General features: G+C 48.2%; 1 protein-coding gene across 3 annotated transcripts in view; it reads left to right on the top strand.

The window, feature by feature from the left end:
- Positions 1–1,256: 1,256 nt before the first annotated feature.
- The window catches only part of LOC139233834 (acyl-CoA-binding domain-containing protein 4-like), a 147,387-nt gene continuing 139,422 nt past the window's right edge, over positions 1,257–9,221 (top strand). For all 3 annotated transcript variants that reach the window (XM_070864401.1, XM_070864402.1, XM_070864403.1), the window contains exons 1-2: positions 1,257–1,323; positions 3,444–3,618. The gene's annotated coding sequence lies outside the window, so the exon portion shown is untranslated. The remainder of the gene's footprint in view (positions 1,324–3,443; positions 3,619–9,221) is intronic.

Raw genomic sequence — 9,221 nt, 5'->3', positions numbered from 1 at the left:
ATTTTCTTCAGAGGTTGGCCCCACCTCCTGTATTTGGTAACTCTTTTTCGCAGCCAAAGTGTTGTAGAATCTTAAAATTGATATGCTCCTTCCCATAGATTTTAGGGGATCTCAAGCTTCTGTAATTTAGGTCCATTTTGAATTCCCTTTCCTATGAGTCCAAACACTGGGGGGGCGGGGGGGGGGTCTCCATGAATGCATCCCCTTTTATCCCCCGCAGGCTTCGTCTGCCCCTTTAAACTCATTTTAAAAGCCCAGAAAGGGATTCTTCTCCTCTGTAGGGGAAAGGTACCTGGAATCTTTGTGAGATATTGGTAAATTCTACACTCCCTGTTAAATTTCGCCCCGCTCGCGGCCGACCCCTGAAGCAGTCGCTGCCATCGCCCGGTGCAACTTCAGGGGGCGAGACCCAATTAAGGGTCCGGGCTGCTAACGGAGCGATGCACACGGTGATGTCGTCACGATCTCCGGGCGCAGGAAATCGGGACGCACCGCCATAGCGCTGCCTCTAAACTCCCGCCAGATTTAGCGGGAGTCATTAGCGGCACCGCGCCCAGTTGCAATGTCACTTGTGCCCCGTTAGCGCCCCCGCGGGCCCAAATGACCTCAAGTTCTTCCCATTAAGGCTATTTGAGGTGAATTTTGTACTCATCAGAGTGAGGGTTTGTTCAGACTGGGAAATGGAAACACTTTCCCATGTCAAGTTCCCTGTGCGAGCATCACGCACACCCAGGTCAAGTAGGACACAATTAGACACAAAGCAAAGTCCCATGTACTCTGCCACAATATTTAGTCTCAGTCCCAGCATCAGAGGTACATCCCTTACTGGATCAGCCTGACCTTTTCAGATCTTATTACACCCGTGTCTGAGTGAGATTGTGATCTCGAGCTAAATTAGTGATAGATCGGTGCTTGGTGGGGGGAGGTTGGTTATGTCCACTCACAACTAGGTTCAGAATGCCTATACTTGCTTCACACAGCTCACTGCAGCAGCAGCAGAGGAGACATTTGTCCCAGCAGTAAATATTTATGGTATGTGGACCAAAATTAAACTAATATACTCCAAATCTTTCAATCAGCACGGTAAATTCACTTAATTCTTTCCTCATATATGCTGCGGTGTTTAACACCACGGCTGTGCTAATATATGACCTGATTCAACACCAAAGCTGCTGTGCATTCCCTGAGACAATTTCCCTTTAAAAACTGACTGGAGTGAAATGAAGCTCCACCTCCCTGTCTGTACTTCCTGTATCCTCATGTAACTGAGGTTGGTGAAGGTGGTTTGCAGGCCTTTCCCTTTGAGCTGCTCATACTTTTAGGGTATTTGTTTAAATTATGATTATTATTATAAATGCAAGTGAGGTTAAATGTCCAGTACATTTTTGTGGGTTTTCTGCTGTTGCTGAAATCGTTTCGCTGTAACCCTTTATTTTCTAGCTTAGAATGGCAGTGCAGTCTTGGTTTTCAGTACGGACCTCATTTTCAATGTGGCAATGTTGAGCCCATTGTCCATTAAACAGAATTGCACAAACGCCGTGTTGCCCACTCCTGTGAGGGTGCAGGATAGCTGAGTTGATGTCCAGCTGTTGTGGAAACGTTAGAAGTGCCCTGATCACAAATTGCAAGCCGAACTAAATCTGTGGAGCTGTGTTTATTTCTAACATTACTGTACGTGAGAAGAGGTTTCATTTTTAAACCAGGCGGCAATGACACTTGGCAGTTCGGGTTGATTTCCAAAGCTCAGAAGTACTTTTTGTCATGTTCTGAGGGCTCTTTTAAAATTTGGCGTTCTGAGGTTTGTTGACAGTGCCATATGTTTCTGATCTGCACTCTGACCAATGGGCTGCTGTGCACACCTGCATTGTAGGCACATGTCAACTGTGGCCAGTACCTGGAGCCACAGCAAGTGCCATTGTCTCACGGCAATGGGAAAACAACATCACCACATTCAGGCCACTGGGCCCAAATACTTTACTATTCCATGCAGGATGTATGCCCTTTTTAATTTGCGCACTAATTTTCTGTGGCGATTCGGGCTCTCCTTTTCTTCCCCCGCACCCGCCCCCCTACATTACTCCCTTTCCCCCCCTCTTTTCCCTGCCCTCCACCTCACTTCCACCTCTGAAACACTCCAGATGTCACAAAACCATGTCTCTGTCACCGCCAGACGCAGCTTTTCTGGTGCTTTCCTCAACGGCCACCTAAGCTTTGCCCTAATGCAATGTTCCCGATGTTGGGGAAGTCCAGAACCAGGGGTCACAGTCTAAGGATAAGGGGTAAGCCATTTAGGACCGAGATGAGGAGAAACTTCTTCACTCAGAGAATTGTGAACCTGTGGAATTCTCTACCACAGAAAGTTGTTGAGGCCAGTTCGTTAGATATATTCAAAAGGGAGTTAGATGTGGCCCTTACGGCTAAAGGGATCAAGGGGTATGGAGAGAAAGCAGGAATGGGGTACTGAGGTTGAATGATCAGCCAAGATCATATTGAATGGCGGTGCAGGCTCGAAGGGCCGAATTACCTACTCCTGCACCTATTTTTTGTTTCTATGTTTCTATGTATTCCAATTTGTAGACTGTTTGCATTCTATCTGACATGAAATTCCATTAATCTCCCTCCCCCACGCCCCCCCACGCCCCCCCCCCCCAATTCTTGCTGCCTAATACTGAATTTTATGTCTCTTAATACATTGATTGTGAAATCCTATTCTCATCATCAAATCCTCCCAATCTCTGTAGACTCTTGCAGACCCACATCCCGACCCATCTTCCAGCTGTGACCTGCTGCATGTTCCTTCTCCCTCCTCGCCACCATTGGTGGCAGAGCCTTCAGCCATCTTGGCCCCATAATCTGGAACTCTCTCGCTTGAAAGCCCGCCACCTTGCTACGTCTCTGCCCACCTTGAAAAGCATCCTTCAGCCTACCTCTTCAACAGTGCTGTTGGCCACCTGCCCCAGCCTCCCGTCCATCCCAGCTCAGGTTTGACTCACATCAGTGCCTCGCCTTGGGATGTTGTGCTGTGTCAAAGATGCTATATCAATGTAAGATGTTGCCAAGAAAAATGGTTTAATAAGAATTGTCCTCTTTTTAGAATTGGTAACCAATCAGCCGAATTGCTGAAACAAATCCAGTTGTGTGGTTCAGATGCTTTTTATAGGGAATTTGAATGTGATCCTCATGGGTTAGGCTATCCCTGAATCTCTCTACGGGATGCCCCCCCATGCAGTCAGTGTCAGGTGCCTGTTACCCTTTAAACAATGGCCTGTTTGCCATTTCATTTATTTTTTTGCCCAGTGTTTTATGCCAGTCACCGGCATGGCTTCGATTTTAGGCCCCGCCAATTCTGTCTTTTGAGCTTTACATGCAGGAGGAGCGAGAGAGTGGACGCAGGTGATTCTTGCATTGTGATTTTTCTTTTTTTTTCCATTCCTCCCTTTTAGGAATTGTTTGTCCTCTGTTGGCCACTCCCTGCAGATAGAGCGAGGGCCCTGAAATCAGCGTGTGAGCAATCCCAGGAGTCGGCCCACGTCTGACTTCTCGTCAAGAGAGCGTATCAATGTACGACTTGGTTCGGTGGCATTAGTGTCCCCAGCTCGTGGTGCTAATGTGGTCCAGGTTAGTCGCATTCTTTAGGCGCCCATCTTCCGCACTGAGTGCCACGAGTGACATTGTGCTGGTGATGTAAGTGGTTGTGCAATGCATGGGGCACCTGGCATGGGCCCCGACAGTCGGTCAATATTTGTACAGAGAGTTGGAGACACTGAGCTGTGAGAGGTGTGCGCTGACATTTTGCTTTGCCTTTTGTTCTTCTGTGAATGCTTCTGCACCTCGAGGCAGACAGTGTCCGTGCTGGGGAGGGGTGGAAACATTTCTCTGCTGTGGCACGAAGCATTCCCAGCGATGGATAGCACGGTATACCTGCCTTGGCACCAACCTCAGCAACTCTCCGACTCTCTACTGCACTCGTTCAAATTTTGTTGCATTCCGCACAATTTGGGGGTCTGAATGTGGTCAGCGGCTTACTGCGGTGGACCCACTCACTGAGAACTGGTTCAGTTTGCCCAAATGCATTTAAAACCGGCTCCCTGCAGCTGCGAGGAGGAGGCTTTTGTCATATGAATCGCCAATGCACTCAAATCCAGGTCCGAGAGGTTGGGAGGCAATTCGCTAACTCGCTAAATCACCCAATGGTTAACAAAGGTTTAACACGTGATGACCTGGGAATTATTGTTGGTGAGACAGTCCCCACCACTTAAAACGCCCACGTTTAAAATGGGCAGTCGCTTATATTGGCCAAAAAGCCATAACTATTATCAATTTGCATTATAATGCCAAATTCAAAGTTGCTGTTTATGGAGTCTTAAGTGCTCCATTTATTTTGTCAGAAACATCTGTGCTTCCTTAGGTCACACCTCACTAAGATTTCTCGTTCATGAAATCCACCCCCGTATCCCATCCTCTCTTCGAGTTGGGTGTACTTTGGAGTGTTGCGCATGTGGCACCCTGATCTTCTCGCCCACTTCACATAGCTGCAAGTTTTACACTGCCCGTCAGTGGCAATGAAAAGAGCCACAGCTTTTTTACCTGCAAGCGTCTTTCCAATTTCTGTTCCAGCAGCTTTCATTGGATATGTCCGGATTTTAAAATGTGGAAACGTCAACTTTCCAAGAGGAACAAACTGTAACAAACGTGAAAAGAACAATTAAAGCAAAGCTAACATCTTTTACAGGCACGTTCCAGGGTGCGGAGAGAGAAAAAAATAAACTTTCCTCAGGCATTATACCAGCCATCGCCTATAGGGGGCGATCATGTCCCTCTACAATCTCTCGCCGCTTCTTCCCCGTGACCTCGCCGCTCCTGCTGTATCTGCCCGCACTCCAATCAGCGACCTGGATCTTGGTGACGTCCCTCTTCACTGCCGTTGCTCTCCTGCTCCAGCACAAGGCGTGAGTTTGGGGCCCAGAAGAGTCGAGAGCCCAGGGGCAGCACGGGCCAGCCCACACTGTGATATGTGTGCGCACTAGGTCCGTGCAGCAGAGCTGGTCTCCGGTCATCTTGGTTAATCCTTGCTACTGGACCAAGACCTAGCTCTGTCCAGTCCGTGTGGTGGCTGGTGTGCAATGGTCACCACAAGTTAAAAGAATCCACGCACAGGCATCTTCCACCCTTCAATGTAGTTCGGGACCTGGAATTTTAGGTCCTTCATTGAAACACCTGTGAACTTTTTGACGAGGAAGCAAGTCATCCTCGATTCGAGGGACTGCTATGATGATGATAATGAAAGAGGGCAGATCATGTTTGCATGAACACACCTGCTCTGTCGGCAATGAATGCTTCACTTTGGCATTCCTTTCTCTGCTACATTGGCGGAGGTGCTAACCTGTCTTAAAATAAATGTGTTAATACCTGCATTAACTAAGTGTTGTACAAATACTTTAAACATTCATCCACTGAATCACTGACAGGAATTTCTAGGCTTCTACATTATTTATATTTACTCACTTGTGTGCAGCAAAGCTCTGAATTCCTGAAGAGGTACATTAAACTTGTGCTCTACAATACAGGGCTGCTCATTTAACAAACAGATCCAGTGCTTTGTATTTACAATGCGTTGAGCTCTGTGAATTCTGACGTGCGGTGTGATCACTGACTGGTAAGGCTACTAAAAAGTCTGGTTAGGATTTGGGACAAAGAAACAACCCACACTCCTAATTCTTGCCCTGCTGCTCTCAAAATACGATTGGGGAATAAATAATTTTTCATGACGAACTCTCGCCACATATCTGTATAAACATGGTGGCTGCATCTCTGTGCCCTTCAGTGCTCTCAGGTTCAGGTATATCAATCCGCGTTCTAAACCACATTCCACAGTTGTGAGAATGGTTTTGTGCTGTTCCATACTGTTGATCGGCAATCGAAAAATAAAGTCCTTAGTAATCTTGATACCAGTTTCTGTGATTGTTGTTTCTGCTCAAGTTTAGAAGCAGTAAAAATATCATTTCCCTAAATATAGGAACAAACAGAATGAATAATAATCTTGCACCTCTCTCTCTCAGAATCATCCGTAGTTGTCGTCTGTATAATTGGGGGCAGAGGTTATTGTTGTGTATCTGTAAAGCATGCACTCCCATGTTCCGCCACCAGGGAGCACATCCCCTGAAGTCCCAAGGGATCCCAGCTCTCTTGGGATCATTGTATATAAGCCGGCCCCTAAGGCCTGTTACTCTGGAGTGTCTTAATAAAGACTGAGGTCACTGTTACTTTAATCTCCCTGTGTGCAGTCTCATCTGTGTTAGGAACACAATAACTGGCGACGAGTATACGAATCTAACGCAAAGATACAGCAAACTGTGGGCATCCTCGAGAAGTTCTCAGAGGGTGAGGAATGGGAAGCCTGTGTCGAACGGTTAGACCAGTACTTTGTAGCCAACGAGCTGGACAGAGAAGGAATCGCTGCAAAAAGGAGAGCGGTCCTCCTCACGGTCTGCGGGGCACCGACCTACAGCCTCATGAAGAATCTTCTGGCTCTGGTGAAACCCCCAGATAAGTCGTATGAGGAGCTGTGTACACTGGTTTGGGAGCATCTTAACCCGAGGGAGAGTGTGCTGATGGCGAGGTATTGGTTCTATACGTGCCAGCGATCTGAAGGTCAGGAAGTGGCGAGCTACGTCGCCGAGCTAAGGCGACTGGCATTACAATGTGAGTTTGATGGCTACCAGGAGCAAATGCTCAGAGACTTTTTTTTGTACTGGGCATTGGCCACGAGACCATCCTACAAAAACTTTTGACTGTAGAGACACCGACCCTCAGCAAGGCCATTGCGATAGCACAGGCGTTTATGTCCACCAGTGATAGCACCAAACAAATCTCTCAGCACACAAATGCTAGCAATGTTCATAAATTAACTGGAACTGTGTTTGCGAGCAGAAATGTACAGGGCAGACGAGCTGCAAGCTCTGCAAAACCTGCTAAGCATGATGTGGCAGAGGAAGATCGGTCCATTGTGGATCAAAGCAATTTCGAGCCTCAGAGAGGGGAGGCAGATGCTGAAGTACATGGGGTGCACACATTTTCGACGAAATGTCCACCTATAATGCGAAACGTAAAATTGAATGGCTTACCCATAGCCATGGAGCTGGACGCTGGCGCTAGCCAATGCATCATGAGTAAAAAGATGTTTGAGAGACTGTGGTGCAACAAGGGACTCAGACCAGCCCTGAGTCCCATCCACACGAAACTGAGAACGTAAACCAAAGAGATTATCACTGCTCTGAGCAGCGCCATGGTCAAGGTCACTTACGAGGGCACGGTTTACGAACTGCCACTCTGGATTGTCCCGGGCGATGGACCCACACTGCTTGGAAGGAGCTGGCTGGACAAAATCCGCTGGAACTGGGATGACATCCGAACGCTATCACATGTCGATGAGGCCTCATGTACCTAGGTTCTTAACAAATTTCCTTCCCTTTTTGAACCAGGTATTGGAAACTTTTCCGGGGCGAAGGTGCGGATCCACTTGGTCCCAGAGGCACGGCCCATTCACCACAAGGCGCGAGCGATACCTCACATGATGAGGGAGAGAGTGGAAATCGAGCTGGACAGGCTGCAACGTGAGGACATCATCTCCCCAGTGGAATTCAGCGAGTGGGCCAGCCCGATTGTTCCAGTACTCAAAAGTGATGGCACGGTCAGGATTTGCAGCGATTATAAAGTAGCTATTAATCGTTTCTCGCTAATACCCAATACCCGCTACCTAAGGCAGACGACCTATTTGCGACGCTGGCAGGAGGCAAGACGTTCACCAAGCTCGACCTGACTTCGGCCTACATAACACAGGAGCTGGAGGAGTCTTCGAAGGGTCTCACCTGCATCAACACACACAAGGGACTGTTCATCTACAACAGATGCCCGTTTGGAATTCGGTCAGCTGCAGCGATCTTCTAGAGAACCATGGAGAGCCTACTCAAGTCGGTACCACGCACGGTGGTTTTTCAGGACGTCATATTGGTCACGGGTCGGGACATCGTCGAGCACCGATAAAACCTGGAGGAGGTCCTCCAGCGACTGGATCGCGTAGGGCTGCGGCTGAAGAGGTCAAAATGCGTCTTCATGGCAACAGAAGTGGAGTTTTTGGGGAGAAAGATCGTGGCGGACGGCATTTGGCCCACAGACGCCAAGGCAGAGGCTATCAGGAACGCGCCCAGGCCACAGAACGTCACGGAGCTGCGGTCGTTCCTGGGACTCCTCAACTATTTTCGTAACTTCCTAACGGGGTTAAGCACCCTCTTCGAGCCCCTACATGTGTTGTTGCTTAAAGGTGAGAACTGGGTATGGGGAAAAAAACAAGTAATTGCTTTTGAGAAAGCCAGAAACATTTTAAGCTCCAACAAGCTGCTTGTATTATATAACCCGTGTAAAAGACTCATGCTAGCATGTGATGCATCGTCGTACAGAGTCGGGTGTGTATTACAACAAGCTAAGGTTGCGGGGAAATTGCAACCTGTCGCCTATGCTTCCAGGAGCTTGTCTAAGGTCGAGAGGGCCTACAGCATGATTGAGAAAGAGGCATTAGCGTGTGTGTTTCGGGTAAAGAAAATGCATCAGTACCTGTTTGGCCTCAAATTTGAGATGTAAACAGTTCACAAGCCCCTCATATCCCTGTTCGCTGAAAACAAGGGGATAAATACTAATGCCTCAGCCCGCATACAAAGATGGGCACTCGCGCTATCAGCATATAACTATAGCATCCGCCACAGGCCAGGCACTGAGAACTGTGCGGATGCTCTCAGTCGGCTACCATTGCCCACCACGGGGTTGGAAATGGCGCAGCCTGCAAACTTATTGATGGTGGCGCAGTCTGCAGACTTGTTGATGGTCATGAAAGCGTTTGAAAATGATAAATCATCTGTCAACCTCCCGCCAGATTAGGACTTGGACCAGCCAAGATCTTCTGCTGTCCCTAGTAAAAAACTGTGTACTGCATGGGAGCTGGGCCAGCATCCCCCTTGAAATGCAAGAGCTAATCAAGCCATTCCAGTGGCGAAAGGACGAGCTGTCCATTCAGGCAGACTGCCTGTTGTGGGGTAACCACGTAGTGCTACCCAAAAAGGACAGGGAGACGTTCATCTCGGATCTCCACATACACACCCGGGTAGTCATGATGAAAGCGATAGCCAGATCCCATGTGTGGTGGCCCGGTATCGACTCTGACTTAGAGT

Source organism: Pristiophorus japonicus, chromosome 21 (assembly GCF_044704955.1).
Source record: "Pristiophorus japonicus isolate sPriJap1 chromosome 21, sPriJap1.hap1, whole genome shotgun sequence".
Taxonomy (NCBI): domain Eukaryota; kingdom Metazoa; phylum Chordata; class Chondrichthyes; family Pristiophoridae; genus Pristiophorus; species Pristiophorus japonicus.
The sequence above is the reverse complement of the archived record's forward strand: the minus strand, read 5'-3'. Positions and strand labels throughout refer to the sequence as shown.